The sequence below is a fragment of the Carlito syrichta genome, unplaced genomic scaffold (genome assembly GCF_000164805.1).
Source record: "Carlito syrichta isolate Samal-C Ts95f unplaced genomic scaffold, Tarsius_syrichta-2.0.1 Scaffold301897, whole genome shotgun sequence".
Lineage (NCBI taxonomy): Eukaryota > Metazoa > Chordata > Mammalia > Primates > Tarsiidae > Carlito > Carlito syrichta.
Window position 1 is genome coordinate 647,050 of NW_007245993.1, and position 17,283 is coordinate 664,332.

Consider the following 17,283-nt stretch of genomic DNA (forward strand, 5'->3'; position numbering starts at 1 on the left):
GGGAGCGGCCACTGCACTCCAGTTTGGGTGACAGAGTGAAACTCCAACTCAAAAAAAAAAGAAAAGGTGGGAAAGCAGAGGGGTTCAAATTCCTCCCTGACATGTGCTAGTGGATTGTGAATAATCATCATAATAATAATGATAATGACAATGATGTTAGCTCACATTTATTAAGCTTACAATGTGTAAGCTCTGATGAAGAACCCACAGTTACTTTAATTCTTACCATTTTTCCTGACCTTAAACATGAGGTTCAGAAATGCTAAACCATTTTCAGTTCCCAGAATTGTTCATCCACTGACTCTGAGGGAGGGAACCATCCAACATATGCCTGTGACAGGGAACTAACTCTCTCACAAGGCTCGCCTGTCCATCACTGGATGACTTTAGGATCAGAAAATTATTGTTTACCTCGATGAAAATCCTTTGTCTTATTATTTTTAATATTTAATTCTAGTTCTCATAAGGTAAGGCTTTAAGAATTCCATGGAGGCTGGGCATGATGGCTCAGTCTGTAATCCCAGCACTTTGGGAGGCCGAGGCAAAAGGATTGCCTGAGCCTGAGGGTTCGAGAGCAGCCTGGGCAACTTGGCAAGACCTTATCTCTACAATAAAAATCACAAAAACTAGCCAGGCCTGGTGGCGTGCATCTGCAGTTCCAGCTACTTGGAAGGCTGAGGTGGAAGGGTTGCCTAAGTCCAGTAGGTTGAGGCTGCAGTGGTCATGAGTATGCCATTGCACTCCAGCCTGGGCGACAAGAGTGAGACTCCAACTCAAAAAAAAAAGGAATTCCCTGGTTACTGAGCACATTAATTTGTTAATTCATGCCTTCATTCAATAACACATTTTCAAGCATCTAACACATGCTAGACACTGAGATTTCATGCAATTAACACATAGTCAGGTGATACTCTCTCCTCATTCTCAATATGAGCTCCCAGACACCTGGCTGGGATTCTAAAACCAGTCTGTGGGGAGGCAGGTGATGTAAGGGGCTTAAGAAGAGGACTTTGTTTACCCATGAGAGACTGAATATATAAATGAAAAATAACTAGATCGTATATAAAAATACAACTCTGACCCACAACCTGCAGCAACCAGCCTAGAAAGCCAACCTATTATCTGGAGCAAACATCTCAGGGAGCCAAACAATAACCCACGTAACAATCACCCCCAAAGGGCCAAGACTTGATTAATAACTGCCAGTTGCCCTCATTTTTGCTCCTGCTTCCAACTTAGGACCAACCAGAAAAAGCCAAACATGTTCTCATCAAGAACATAGGACATCCGCTTCGAGTTAGCTTGCCTACAGGCACTCCATCCAGCAGCTTCCAATTAGAGCACACCTGGAGCCTTCCTTTTTGTCCACTGTGAAGTTTTCCCACTACTCTGCCTGCCTTTAAGTGATGGTGGCTGACTTGAGTGATGCTATGGTGGCTGACTCCCTTGCTATAGCAAGCTCTGAATAAATAGCCTTTGTTTCTTCTCATATATATGGTTTTCATTTATTTTCACACCTCTGTTCACTTTCCTCTAGTTAGCATTGGTCTGACTAACTTATTGAAATCTCTTTAAGTCTTATTTTTAAAAAACTAGTTTTACAGCCCCGTTACAAAGTGGGCAGGAGATATGAATAGGCACTTCTCAAAAGAAGACATCCGAGCAGCCAACAGACACATGAAAAAATGTTCAGCCTCACTAGTCATCAGAGAAATAGAAATTAAAATCACACTAAGATACCACCTAACTCTAGTCAGGATAGCCATCATCAATAACTCGAAAAACAACAGATGCTGGAAAGGAAGTGGGGAAAAGGGAACACTTCTATACTGTTGGTGGGAGTGTAAAGTACAACCTCTGTGGAAAACAGTTTGGCGATTCCTAAAAGGTCTAAAAATCGACCTTCCATATGACCCCACAGTCCCCCTACTGGGAATATACCTGGAGGAACTCAAATCACTCTATGAAAAAGATAACTGCACACACATGTTTATTGCAGCATTGTTCACAATAGCAAAAATATGGAACCAACTGTGTTGCCCATCGAAAGAAGGCTAGATTTAAAAAAATGTACATCTACATGATGGAATGCTATGCAGCCATAAAGAAGATTAAAATTATGAATTTCACGGCAATTTGGATGGACTTAGAGTCTATAATACTGAACAATCTATTGAGAAACAAAGAACTGAGTATCACGTGTTCTCACTCATAAGTGGACCTTGAACAATTATCGTAATACTATAAGAAAAAGATTGGCATTAATGGGGGGATGAGATTGGCAGTAGTGGGATTCTGCCGGGGGAAGGGGTAGCGCACACCTCATCAACAAGGATACTGCGTAATGAACATTTGTATACTTAACCCTGAATTGCAGTTCACATTTTTAAAATTAAAAATAAAAAACCCCACAAATTTTAGCTCTCTCAGATTTATGTCACTTATAAATTTGGTCCATTGTTTTCTAGGTATACCATTAGTAATAACCTTGAAAAGCAAGATTTAGATGTTGAACTTCTTCTCTATCTACAGGATGTAAAATAAAACTCTATAGCAAGACATTAAAGAATCCCCTTTAAAGGGATATAGCTACTAGTCCAAACCCCATGGGTGCCAGTGTCTATCTCGCTGGACTGTTAACCATGCCAAGTGCTCGTGGGCAAACTTGGAAGATTTATGAAATTTTTGTAAAAGTAAACATGAGCACTGCTAACATTCCCTTAATCTGTTGATCTAGACAACTCATTAAGGAAAGAGAAAGTTTCCTAGTCATCAAGTCTAATGGCTACAATGTATTGAGCAGTAACCATGCTCCAGTTATGGTGCTAGGTGCATTTTAGCAACCCATTTGCTTTCTCTAACAATTGCATGAGGTCAGTATTATCAGCCTAGCTGTAGAGATGAATGAATGGAACTTGGGGAAGTGAAATAACTTGCCCAGGGCCATATAACTATAAGGGGTAGAAAAAAATCAATTTCAGTTCTATCTAACTCTAACGACTATGTTATATTCCCAAACAAAGAGCTTAGTAACAGTCAACAACAATAATAAGGCTGTCAAAACAGAAGGATCTACACTTAGCTTCTGCTTTCAAAAGTATAGTATCTATGTGACTAGATGTAAAAGTTCACCATGAGGAAACTATTTTCAAAGTTTGAATTTGAATTTTGGGTTATATTTTAAGATGAAATTTAACCAAATGGACTATATCTCGAAAAAAAAAGTAACCAAGATAGAGTTTTGAGACATGTCACATAAGGAAGTCTCAGACTATCATTTCGAACATAATCAGAAAGTCAGGGGTTGGAGGGACAAATATGGAAAAACCTTGGAAACAAATTTCACTTGGGAATGACCTATTGACTAAATCTCATCTTAGGAAAGGCAAGCATGAGAGGTTAGATGATGCTCTTATTTCTTCTCGTAATCGTGTAAATTGCGACTACCATAGACAATAAACTGGAGACTTTGGGAGACTAGGAAAGAAGATTTCCAATTGATGTCTCTTTTTAATATTTTTTCGTCAAATTGTCACTCTAAAAATTTAAGAAGCTTTCGGTTTTTGGCTCGGCGGAGGCTCAGGTGCAACTTTCTTTGGTCGTCCCGAATCCGGGTTCATCCAACATCAGCCGCCTCCACGATGCCGCCCAAGTTCAACCCCAACGAGATCAAAGTCGTGTACCTGAGGTGCACCGGGGGCGAGGTTGGCGCCACGTCTGCGCTGGCCCCCAAGATCGGCCCCCTGGGTCTGTCTCCAAAAAAGATTGGTGATGACATCACCAAGGCAACCGGTGACTGGAAAGGTCTTAGGATTACAGTGAAACTGACCATTCAGAACAGACAGGCCCAGATTGAGGTGGTAACTTCTGCCTCTGCCCTGATCATCAAAGACCTCAAGGAACCACCGAGAGACAGAAAGAAACAGAAGAACATTAAACACAGTAGGAACATCACTTTTGATGAGATTGTCAACATTGCCCGACAAATGCGACACCAGTCTCTAGCTAGAGAACTCTCTGGAACCATTAAAGAGATCCTGGGGACTGCTCAGTCTGTGGGCTGCAATGTTGATGGCCGCCACCCCCATGACATCATAAATGACATCAATAGTGGCGCGGTGGAACGCCCCGCTAGTTAAGAAGCAAAAAGGAAATATATTTCAATAAAAAGCCATTTGACAACTAAAAAAAAAAATTTAAGAAAATATGCATGACTTTGTTATTAACAATGCAGTCTGCTAAAATATATATTGTGCAAAAAAAAAAAAAGTAGAGACTTCCACCCTCTCATTTATTTTGAGATGCATATGCAAACAACAATGACCTTTCTGAACAGGCCAGGTAATCTTCTAAATCAATACAGGGAGGATTAATCATTTGTTTTCCCTCATTGCATGTTTCCTAAGGAATATTAATTATTCTCTTTGTATTTGCAGTTCAATTGGCTTGGCTTGGCTTCATTTTCATTTTGGTTCTGATATCTGGTTGCCTGTTACCAGTGTAACCCTTCTCTAGGAGCTTTATAAAATATGTCTTTCAAAACATAAATTCTGAGAAAAATTTCAGCTCAGTACTAGCACTGAACAGGAATAACAGATGGGCTATACAACACTGACCATCCTCTTACCCACTGGCATGCACACTGGGTCTTCAAAACTCTACCTCAGTCCTTTGTTCTTTTCATTGAAAGAATAGAGGACAAGAAGAGAAAATTTGACACTTTAAGCCTTAGTGCTCTGTCAGGCTACGACCTCAATCTGCAGGGAGACTTGAAAGAAGTGACTGGGCTTGGTGAGACAGAGGGATTTTGACTTTCGTCAATATCCCACCCAATGGTTATTGTCAGAAATAGCAGATATGATTAAATCAGTAGCTTTAGGGTCAATAAAGAACTATCACTACTCAGATGCTTGAGTTATTCGATAAAAAGCAGCCACATCAGTCAATCTCTTTGCTGCTTCTCCAGCTCTCCACTGGACCTCAGAACTACCCCTACCTCCTGACATTCTCTGTTTCTGTTGACAGCATGGTCCTTCTCCCAGCTGGCTCAGCTCTAGATGCTGGAAACAGTGCTGCCTGCTTCCTCTGGCTCGATCCTCACTGTGATGCAGCTCTGCCAGGTCTCTCCTGTCACATCTTCCTTCCAGTTATCACAGTCATCATCTGTATTAGACAGGGTTCTCCAGAGAAACGGAACTAATGGAACACATATACATAAATATAGTTGATGACCCTTGAGCAAAGTGGGGATTGGGAAACTGATCCCTCTGCAGTCAAAAATCTGTGTATAACTTTTGACTCCCCCCAAATGTAACTACTAATAGCCTACTGTTGATTAGAAGCTAATTCCCTAATATAAATAGTTGATTAGCACATATTTCGTATATGTATTTATACTGTATTCTTGTAATAAAACAAGCTAGAGGAAATAAAATACTATTAAGAAAATAATAAGGAAGAGATAATATATTTCTTCATTATTAAATGGAAGCAAGCCATCATAAAGGTCTTCATCCCAGTCATCTTCACATTGAGTAAGCTGAGGAGGAGGAAGAAGAGGAGGGATTGGTCTTGCTGTCTTAGGGGTGGCAGAGGCAGAAGAGGTGGAGGAGATGGGAGGGAGGGTAGGAGAGGCAGGCACACTTGGTGTAACTTTTATTGAAAAAAAAAAACTGCATATAAGTGGACCCATGCAGTTCAAACTCATGTTGTACAAGGATCAATTGTATGTATGCATATAAATTATGTATACATATATAAAAATCACACACACACACGCACACACACACACACACATATATAGAGAGATTTATTTTAAGGAACTGACTCACACAGTTGTGGGGGCTGGCAAGTCCAAAATCTGCAGGACAGACCAAGCAGACTAGAAACTCAGGCAGAGTTGAGGAGAATTCCATCTTTTCTGGGAAATCCCACTTCAACTGATTAGGAGAAACCCACTCACATTATGGAGGAGAATCTGCTTTACTCTAAATCTACTACCTTAAATGTGAATCACATCTAGAAAATACCTCGACATCTAGACCCATGTTTGGCTAAACAAGTGGGCACCATAGCCCAGTCAAGTTGATTCATGAAACTAACCTTCACCTTCTCATAATTCAGCCCTGTCCCTTTTCTCTTTAATCATGATCATAGGTTGTCTCCCCACTCCTCACCTGTATACTTCTCTAGATTTGTTTCAGGTGGGTCAGATCCTGACTGTGATTACAGGTCTTCAGTGGTTCCCCTTTGGCCTGCAGGACTGAATCCACATCCTACCCTGGTCACTTACATCCTTTCCAAGCTTATTTTTGCCTTTCCCAGTTTTATGTTCCAAGACTTTCCGGTTGGATAGTCTTGCTCCCGCAAGAAGCTGCTCACCAATCTTTCAGCACCTCATGCTTGTTTCCAACTCCATGTCTTTGCTCATGCTAATCCTCTGCTTAGAATACCTTTCTTCCTTTAGCTCATTCATACTTATCACTTAAGGCTCTGCTCAGATCCCATATTCTTACTGTGAAACCATGTTCTAAACCATTAAAGAAGCCAGTAACTAACAGAAATTCTTGAGTTTGCAGGATAGCAGAAAAGAAACAACTTGCTGAAACACTGAAACTTCCTCTGCTTATGAGACAAAATAACGGACTGAAATCAGTTGGAACCAATATGGCCGACTGGAGTTTGTGCAGAATGAGCTTGCCGACATCACAGCCCAAATTTCCACCACATATTTCATACTAACTTCCCCTGAATTTGTACATGTGATCCATGAAGTGTAATGAAGAGGTGTTACTGTACATGTCCAGGGACTTTCCAGACCTCCCTTTTACTTTCACTAACCAACTAATCTCAGAATCAACCCCTAAACCTTTTGAAATAAAATTACTGCCTTAAAGCTAACACAAGAAAACAGATTTGAGCTGGATTCCTGTCTCCCTGATAGTCAACTTGACAATAAAAAATTTTCTTTTCTCAAGAACCTGGTATCACAGCATTGGCTTTTCGTACAGTGAACCCCTTTTCTTGGTAACAATTGTGACCCTCACTTTTAGTCTTTGGGGATTTTTTCCCAGACTATTTATTGTCAGCAGCACTCATTTAGCACCAGGACCAGTTTCATGGGCATGTGACTGGTATAGAGGCTCAGGGTTCTTTGCTCAGAAGGACCCCATGCTTGACTTTATGCTCTGCTGTTGTCATCTTGGTATTCCCTAAAATATTTTAACAAGAGGCCTCGCCTTTTCGTTTTGCACTAGGTCTCCCAAATTATGTCTCTGGTCCTGTTGGGCACATATCTTATATGCTCATATTCACTTTAAAGAGTGCTTGAAGATTGTTTTCCAAACTGGATTGTAAACTTTTTGCAGGCTTTTATTGTTTTCTCAAACACTCTTGTCATGATTAGTACAGTTCTCTGGATACAGCATATATACAATAAATATCTGTTGATGGTATTTACCACATGAGACCAAGCCCTGACTTGTCAATTGTCCAGTTGGTTTGTTGCTAAGGACACAGAAAGAACCCTATAGTTATCAGCGCTGAATCACATATTTTTCTTAAGGTAGCTATGTTGTGATGAAAAAGCATTAACCTAAGAGTTCTGAAACCTGATAGTTTCCATGCTAATTTAAAGGGATGAGGGACCATGGGTAAGTGATCCAGCAGGTTGACCCTTACCTCTACTCCCCACTCCTGCCTCAGTATATGCATCTGAGAACAGGGAGAGATGAACTCAGATCAGCATTTGTGAAAATAAATAGGCCTCAAGGAACCCTTGATCCATGAAATTATTCATGAAAAATATTTCATGGCCAACCAAGTTTGTTTGATAATACTGCATACTCTCTACCCTCTTAGAAAGTCACAAAGCATATTAGCATATTAAAGGCTCTGAGAAGCTAAAGAAAGTCATTTCAGTGAAACCTGTGGTATCTCATTCTTAGGCAATGTAGACTCCTTTTCTCAGGTCATGACCATGACAATCTCACTGAAATAGAATTTCATAGAACACACTTTGGAAAACACCACACTGCTTAATTTCGTATTCTAAGATTAAATGCATCAATGATTCCAGATAACAAGCTGACCCTGGGCTGACTGGTCAGTGTTTTCTCTCTGCCCAAGTTACAGGAGAAATGTCTGGGTAGGTTGCTAAGTTACTGTGTCAGCCCACCCAGGGTTGCTACATTATTTGATCACCAGCATTGTACACCCCTGTGTGCTTGCACCCCAAAAGCTTTTTAGTTCTTTGCACAATAAAGGTGGACTAAAATAAAATACACATTAGCAGAGTCTAAATAGGCCTATTCCCATTTGTTCTAACTATATTAAAGTACACTATTTAAAGATCTCCCCTCTCTAGAGAGGCCAGATTTTTGTGAACAATGGATCTATTAAATCTCACCTTCATTTCTGGTCTAATAGTTCATTTAAGAGGATTTGTTTAAAAACGTATAAATGTAACTTTCTCTAAAAACATGATTTTCATGTTTTCCTTCCCAGATTCTTCTATTTGAGCATCACGCCTCCAGAGCCCTGAGGTTTGAGGACTGCTGTGCCCTTTTCATTCAGCTTCCCACACTGGTTAGTCTTTTGTTTGTTCTGTTAGTGCTGTATTTTTCCTTTTCTCCACGGTGTTTTAGGAGCTCCCGAGATTCACAAATCCAGACCCCTGTGTGGAAGGCCCGTGTTGGAGTTCTCTTTCTTCCCACAGGACTCTCGCTGCCAACAATTCTAGGGGAGCCCTGATCGAGGGTGAGAAATATACAGGCACACATTGGTTTAGTGAGCTGTGCTTTCACATGCTTTTCAGATATTGCATTTTTCTTTTTTTCTGCAAATTGGAAGTTTGTGGCAATCCTGTGTTGAACAAGTCTATCAGCATCATTTTCCAACACCATATGCTCACGTTGTGTTTCTGTGCCACATTCTGATAATTCTCGCAGTATTTCAAACATTTTCATTTTTATTATATCTGTTAGGTGATCTGTAACCAGTGACCTTGATGTTACTAATGTAATTGTTTTGGGGTACCATAAACCTCAACCATATGTAAGAACTTAATCCATGAATGTTTTGTATGTTGGTGAACTTAATCCATGAATGTTGTGTGTATTCTGACTGCTCTGCTGACTCTCATTGTTCTCCATTTCCTCAGGTCTTCTCCCTATTCCCTCAGATACAACAATACTGAAATTAGGTAAATTAATAACCCTACAGTGGTTGCTACATGTTCAAGTGAAAGGAAGAGTTGCACATCTCTTACTTGAAATTAAAAGATAGAAATGACTAAGCTTTGTGAGTAAGGCAGGTCTAAAGATAAGACTGACTGAAAGCTAGACTTCTTGTGCCAGTTAGCCAAATTGTAAATGCAAAGGAAAAGTTCTTGAAGAAAATTAAAAGTGCTAATTCAGTGAACACATGAATGGTAAGAAAGTGAAACAGTCTTATTGTTGATATGGAGAAAGTTTGATTGGTCTGGATAGAAGACCAAACCAGCTGCAACTTTCCTTTAAGTGAGAGAGTAAGAAGCTGAGAAGAAAATGTTGGGGCTAGCAAAGGTTAGCTCATGAGGTAAAGCAGCTGTCTTTATAACACAAAAGAGCAAAATGAAGCAGCAAGTGCTGATGTAGAAGCTGCATCAATTTATCTAGATGAGCTAGCTAAGATTATTGATGAAGGTGGCTACAATAAACAAAAGATTTTCAAAATAAACAAAACATCCTTCTATTGGAAGAAGACACCATCAAGGACTTTCATAGCTAGAGAGAAGTCAATGCTTGGCTGGAAAGCTTCAAAAAACAGGCTGCTCATCTAATTATGGACTAATGCAGCTGGTGACTTTAAGTCGACACCAATGTTCAATTATTCAGAAAATTCCAAGTTTCTTAAGAATTATGCTACATCTACTCTGTGTTCTATAAATGGAGTAGCAAAACATGGACAACAGTATATCTGTTTACAGCATGGCTCACTGAATATTTTAAGCCCACTGTTAAGATCTACTGCTCAGAAACACATATTTCTTTCAAAACATTGCTGCTCACTGACTATGCATTTGGTCACCCAAGAGCTCTGATGGAGATGTACAAGGAGATTAAAGTTGTTTTCATGCCTACTAACCCAATAGCCATTCTTCAGTCCATGGATCAAGAAGTAATTTTGATTTTCAAGTATTATTATTTTTATTATTACTTTGGAGACAGAGTCTCACTCTGTCACCCAGGCTGGAGTGCAGTGGTACAATAATAGCTCATTGCAGCCTTGACCTCCTGCCTCAGTCTCTTGTGTAACTGGGGCGATCGATGGGTGCCATCAGCCTGGCTAATTTTTTTTAAAATAGAGATTGCGTCTTACTATGTTGCCCAGGTTAAGTCTTATTATTTAAGAAATATGTTTTGCTTGGAAGACTGAGGCAGGAGGATTGTTTGAGCACCATAGTGAAACCCTGTTTCTACAAAAATAATAATAATTAAAAAAATAGCCATCCACCTGTAGTTCTAGCTTCTTAGGAGGCTGAAGCAGAAGGATCACCTGAGCCCAGAAGGTCTAGGCTGTGGTGAGCTCTGATAGTGTCACTACATTTCAGCTTGGGCAACAGAATGAGACGGACTCAAAACAACAACAACAAAATTTGTAAGGCTAAAGCTGCCATAGATTGTTATTCCTCTGATTAATCTGGGCAAAGAAAATTGAAAACCTTCTGGATATACTTCATCATTCTAAATGTCATTAAGAACATATGTGATTCATGGAAGGAGGTCTAAACATCATTAACTGGAGTTAGGAAGAAGTTGATTCCATCCCTCATGAATGACTTTGAGGGGTTCAAGATTTCAACAGAAGAAGTCACTAAAGATAGGGTGGAAATAGCAAGAGAACTAGAATTAGAAGTGCAGCTTGAAGATGGGATTGTGTTACTGCTATCTCATGATAAAACACAGACGAGATGTTGTTTCTTTTTTTTTTTTTTTGCAAAACAACAACATTTTATATTTGTAACACTTTGAAATGGGGTTTGAGATATTGTTTCTTATGGTTGACAAAGAAAGTGGTTTCTTGAAATGGAATTTACTCCTAATAAAGATGCTATGAACATTGCTGAAATGGCAACAAAGGATTTCGAATATTACATAAGCTTAGTTGATATAGCAACAGCAGGGTTTGAGGGGATTGGCTCCAATTTTGCAAGAAATTCTGCCATGGGTAAAATGCTATCTAAAAGCATCACATGCTACAGAGAAATCTTTCATGCAAGGAAGAGTCAATCAGTGTAGAGCCCTTTATTGTTTTATTTTAAGAAATTGTTGCAGGCACCCCTAACCTTCAGCAACCACCACCCTAGCCAGTCAACAACCATCAACATAGAGGTAAGACCCTCCACCAGCAAAAAGATGACAACTCGCTGAAGGCTCAGATGATTCTCATTTTTTAGAAATAAAGAATTTTAAAATTAAGGTAGATACATTTTTAGACATAACTAGCACTTAATAAATTGTAGTATAGTATAAACATAAATTTTATATGCACTGGGAAGCCAGAACATTTGTGTGGCTCACTTTATTGTGATATTCACTTTATTGAGGAAATCTGGAACTGAACCCTTTACATGCTTAGAAAAATGTCAAGCACAGAGAAAGCCCTCAATCAATTAAAGCTGTTATTATAGCAGCTTTATTATTTCTCCTACTTACTGTAGATTTAAGGCAACAGTTAACTGCAATAATCATTTATTTCACTGGAAAATTTCACAAGACCTAAAGTTGATGACATAGGTTGAATCTGACAACTGGGAAATGTATTCTAACTCTTCATGCCATTGTAAGCCTCGCATTCAACTTTCCTCAAACTAAAATCGGCTCTAATGCATGGGTCCTGCTGGGCAATGTTTTATATCACACTAGGGTAGACCAAGAAAAAGTTCCCCATAGTCAAGCACAGTTAAAAGGAGCACTCACATAAGACAGATGATCCCAAATACCCAGAGCTATGCGGAAAAGGAGGGCCAGGCAGGAGACAGAATCTGTGCACAGATGTGGAGGGGTAGGAGGAGAAGGAGAAGGGATGGATGTTGATAAAAAAGTAGTTTTGAGTAGGCTGGCAGTTGACAAACAAATGCAGGGAAGAGAACAGAATATTAAATGCTCACGCATAAAAGTTTTAAACTCTGCTTGCTTATGTCTCTACTCCACCCTCATCAAAGAGGATAAAAGGAAAGGTTGCTAAAAGAATAAAAATGTGATTGATTTTAATTGTTAAGAGTTTGGTTTTACAGCAGAAAAATGAGAATGGCAGCTTTGAGTTAATTTGTATCTGAGTCCAAAATTGCTAGGAATGAAATGAAAGATGCGGACTCTGCCAAACTTGAGTGTCAATCTCAAGAAAAGGAGAATCCTCTCCAAATGCTTAATTCTTACATAGGTTAGAAAGTGTTTTGTTGTTTTGCAGAGAGAAGAGCAGCAATAGGATCTATTTTTTCCCCTCCCCACCCCCAATATTATCTTTATCAGAAAGATAGAAACATTATCTATCCTTAGGTTGCCATCACATAAAAACATACCTATAAAGCTGTTAGTACAGTGCCTGGCACATAAATACTAGCCTTTTGGAAAAGATTTCTTCCCTCATCTCTCCTACCACTTCTCTGATCCCCCTGGGGAGTTTAACCTGCTGTTAAATTTACAACCAACAGAAGAACGCAGACTTCCACAAAAGCAGTCCATATGGGAGATCCCATATGGCTTGGAATCACTGATGACTTGAACAAACGTTTTCTCACCAGCGTATATATTTTATTTAAGTCTGCTGCCTTTTCTCCAACCAACCCAAGATTACTCTCCTCCAAGGACAGTTTCCATTGATTAGCTGGTGAGTGTGGCTATTCACCTGCCTTCTCTGTAAGAGGATGGTTAGAGTACTCAGCACTTTTTCATGGCTTTCCTATTCATGAATTTATGGTGGATCATAAGATAAGTTTATATTTTAATCTCTTTGTTTTACTTATTCCATAGTTTAACAAATATGTTAATCCATTTAGCTTTTTAAAAGTACAACTTTGTTGATATATTTGAGCAGAAGGAGAGAAACCTGTTTATTCATCTTCTCATCACGTGGCTTAGAAGCTGAGCACAAAGCAGCCACCTGTCTATGTCAGAGTGCTGTCCCTTCTAGGTGGATCTGTAGGGATCAGCTCCATATAATGGCAAAATCAAGAGGTTTCAATTCACCAGCTCCTACTGAGAATGAGATTACACAAATCACAAGGAACTGACTGATTGGTCCTTAGCAAAGGAGCTAAACTGGTTGTGAGTTAGAGAAATGAACCTCAGTGCTTCCCACGTCTTCCTCTGAGTGGACGACTCTGGTCTTCTCTATATTATGAAGGAAAGCTAGCTATTCTTTGAGATGTGTAAGCAAGGAACAATCAGAAGACTGCTTTGGTTCTTCATGCGAATAATAGGAAATAATTTGCAATTTATCCTTCCTCTGAACTTACCATGCCTAAAGTGAAGAAAATTTCACATTTCACAATGATGATCCATTTCAAAAGGAAATAATATCCACGTAAATGATTATGTAGGTAAAGAATGAACATTTAAAAAAAGATCAACCTACTTTTCTACAAGAAACAAAGACAAAGCATAATCCTCAAGAAGAGAAATCAACACTTGAATATATGTATATCTGTCTGCATAAGGAAAGGAGCAATAAGAAACGAAGAAAATAAAGATAATGTACTCTAAAATTTGGATTAAAAAGTCACTAAATCTCCATTCAAATAGAAGTCACAAAACTTTAGACTCTATCAATTATATCAGTTAATAACGAGAAAATATAACCTGATGGTGGAGAAGTGCATTTTCTTAGAAAAAATTTAAAAAGTAATCTATGCTCAAGTTAAAATCACTAAGCAGCAGAATTTACATATACTCAATATTGTTTAAGACAATTTTATGTATTTATGATGAGATACAGTTGAAAATTACTGGGCAGACATTTATTGATCATCTCTCTTTTTTTTTTTTTTTGAGTTGGAGTCTCTCCCTCTCACCCAGGCTGGAGTGCAGTGGCATGCTAACAGCCACCACAGCCTTGACAGTCTGGGCTCAGGGGATCCTTCTGCCTCAGCCTTCCAAGTAGTTGGAACTACAGGCATGTGTTGCCATGCCTGGCAAATTTTTTGATGTATTGTAGAGACAAGGTTTCGCTAAGTTGCTTGGGCTGGTCTTGAACCCGTCGGCTCAGGCAATCCTCTCACCTTGGCCTCCCAAAATGCTGGGATTATAGGTGTGAGCCATCATGCCCAGCCTATTGATTATCCTTTGTAAGCACAAAAAAGCAAAAGGCTAACTGAAAGTTTTCTTTTTATTTTGTTGAAAGTTTTCTTAAGATAGATTAATCTCTCCTAAATAATTTAAATTAATGAGGCTTTATACTATTATTGTCTTACTTCTTGTTTTTCAAGTAAGCCAAAGTTGTTGTAATCAGTATTTTTCATATGTGCATTTGAAGTGCCGTCCAGCAGGAGACACAGAATCAAAATTTATATTTTGCACATCAAAATTAATATTGGAAAGAGTAGGCTTTAGAGATTTACTATGGAAACTTAATTCTGGACTCAAGTCTACTTTTCTATCAAATGGAAGCAATATGGTATTTACCTCATAGGGTCACTGTGAGGTTTAAAGTAAATAATTCATTTATATGACTTAGAAAGGTACCTGAGAGAGTCGGGAAGATGGCAACTAAACCAGTCAGACTATGCAAGTCCTGATGTGAGTGAGTGAGTGTAAGAAAGACTTTGGTTATGTGCTGGTGAGTGAGTGGGCATGTGAGTGGCAGACTGAGTGAGGGCTAGGGAGCTAGTGGCCAGGGCTCTCCTAGTGCGTGACTGGTGCCGCAGATGCTGGATTTGGACCCTAGTGATTCCTGGGATGCAGAAGCTGAGCACCGTTAAAAAAAATCAATAAACTCTTTCCTGGGAAGAAAATGCTAGGAGAGACTGGCTAAGTGGGGGCTCGTTAGCAAGGGGCCAGGGCCCTGGTGCAGCAGGTGGTGCTGCAGCTTCTCTGCTTGGTCCCTGGCTCTTCCCAGGTGCCAGAAGCCAAAGGCCATTTTTTAAAAAACAGACAAAAGTTTTCCTGTGAAGAAGTGATGGGGAGAGACTACACCCCAGGCTCTGCCTCATGACAGCAGCAGGAGAGACTGCTGGTTCCAGGCTTTGCCTCACCACTTCAGTGCCTGGCAGGGCACTGGCAGCGGGGGCTACAGAGGGAGTCTAGAGGCGGAGTCCCACAGAGAAGGACAGGAGAGGCACGCCGCTGCCATCTTGAAGGCAGGGCATGAAGGTGCTCTGGCTTGCTCTCCACAGAGCAGCAGACCTGATCTCTGTGGCTAGTGGACCAACTGCTCAGGGATTGATCAGGACCCAGAGCACAAATTTTGGAGGGACTTGACACTTACCCCCTACCCTGATCCAGCTGTGAGACAAAGGGTGTGGCCAGAAAAGGATGAGGAAGGACTCCAAAGAGATCAGTGGTGAGTCCAGGACTGACCCAAACCCCCCCTCATCCAGCAATCCTCTGAATGTCAGACCCACACAGCTGGGCCACGACTGAGAGGGACAAACCCAGGTGGAGCCTGGATGTCAGTTACAATAGAAGAACTCCATTCCAGGGTAGGCCTGGCTGGGGCATCTCCACATACCCGGGGAAGTGATAGTTCCACACCTCCCCACTGGAGGAGATCTCCTTGACCATGTAACAATGGGAGGGGAGAACTGCAGCCTCACCCATCTCCACTGTCCCTCTCCCTCCCTGCTCTAGACACTGAGAAGAGAGTGAAAGAGGTGACTCTGCAGGAGAGACCTGATTAGAGGAACAATTACAGAGCTTGCCACAAGAGGGCAGGTTTTTTAAAAAAAAAATTTAAAAATTTTTTTGCCTGTTTGTTTATTAGTTTATCTAATTTTAAACATTTTTTCTTTTTGCATGAATGTGTATGTAAGGGTTTGAGCTGCATCCCCCCAATTTTTTTCTTTTATTTTTCTGTCTCTTTCTTCTTTTATTGTTTTCTGTTTATGTGTGTATGTGAATGACTGAGTGTTCATCTTTCAGTTTTGCTGTTGGCTTTCTTTTGCTCTTCTGTTCTTCTGGTCTTTTTATTTTCATTTTTTATAGTTTAAGGTGTATGCCAATATGTGTGCGAGGGTTCTCCCGGTCTTTCTGTTTTCCTTCTCCATTCACTTTGTATAGGTGTGTGTGTGTGTGTGTGTGTGTTTTCACTTTTCTTGTTATTTTGCTGTTGTTTATTTTGTCTCGCTTTGTTGTTATTCCAGTTTGTTTTGAGGGGTGTGTGTATGTCTGTGTGTGTTTAAATGTTTTTTTGTGTGTGTGCTAGTTTCTGCTTTGCATCATAATATAGAGTGATGGTGGGGAGTGGGTCTCAGGGAACACATACCACAATAATTGAACATTGTAATTTGCAAGAAGTTTCTGAATCCTAGAACCCCATCCCCTATATTATTCGACTTTGAAAAAATACAAGAGACAGCCAAACTTCCCATCCACCAGCCAATTTCAAAATAGAACAAATCCAGAGCACAGATAAGGCTAGCAAACATCAGAAGGAAAAACCTCTCCCACTGACACTGAATAACAGAACTAAAGAGAAAAATAAGAGTTCTGTCACAAATGAGGAAAAACCAAAGGAAGATCACAGGTAATTTCAAGTGAACCAAAGAGAAAACTCCTGAAAAATCAGATCTTGGTGCCCAAACAATGGAAGTCATCAATGACTGGCCCCAGAATATGACAAGGATTAGGGAATGGATGGATAGAGCGAATACAGCTCAAGAAAGACAAGATACAATACTGAAAGAACTTGTAACAGAGATTTTGGCAATAAAAAATTTCATTCAGGAAATAAATAACAAGACAGCAAGAATGGAAAGCAGAATTTATCTAGCTGAGGAAGGACTCTCAGAACTTAAAGATCAGAACATGGAATTAACTTGATCTGTCAAAAAAATAGAAAGAACACACAGAAAGCCTGGCTTGATGGCTTAGCCTGTAATCCCAGACTTTGGGAGGCTGAGGTGAGTGGATTGCCTGAGCCCACGGGTTTGAGACCCGCCTCGGCAACTTGGCGAGACCTCATTTCTACTATAAATCCAAAAATTAGCCAGGCATGGTAGCACACACCTGTAGTTCCAGCTACTTGGAAGGCTGAGGCACAAGGATCGCCGGATCCCAGCAGGTCGAGGCTGCAGTGGCTGGGGGG

General features: G+C 40.1%; 1 protein-coding gene and 1 pseudogene across 2 annotated transcripts in view; one reads left to right on the plus strand and one right to left on the minus strand.

The window, feature by feature from the left end:
* The window catches only part of PLD5 (phospholipase D family member 5), a 115,503-nt gene that overhangs the window by 91,212 nt on the left and 7,008 nt on the right, over nucleotides 1-17,283 (minus strand). The gene's annotated exons all lie outside the window — the stretch shown is intronic.
* Nucleotides 3,563-4,144, plus strand: LOC103257916 (annotated as a pseudogene). The gene has a single exon (XR_002481835.1). The product of XR_002481835.1 is annotated as a 60S ribosomal protein L12 pseudogene (transcript).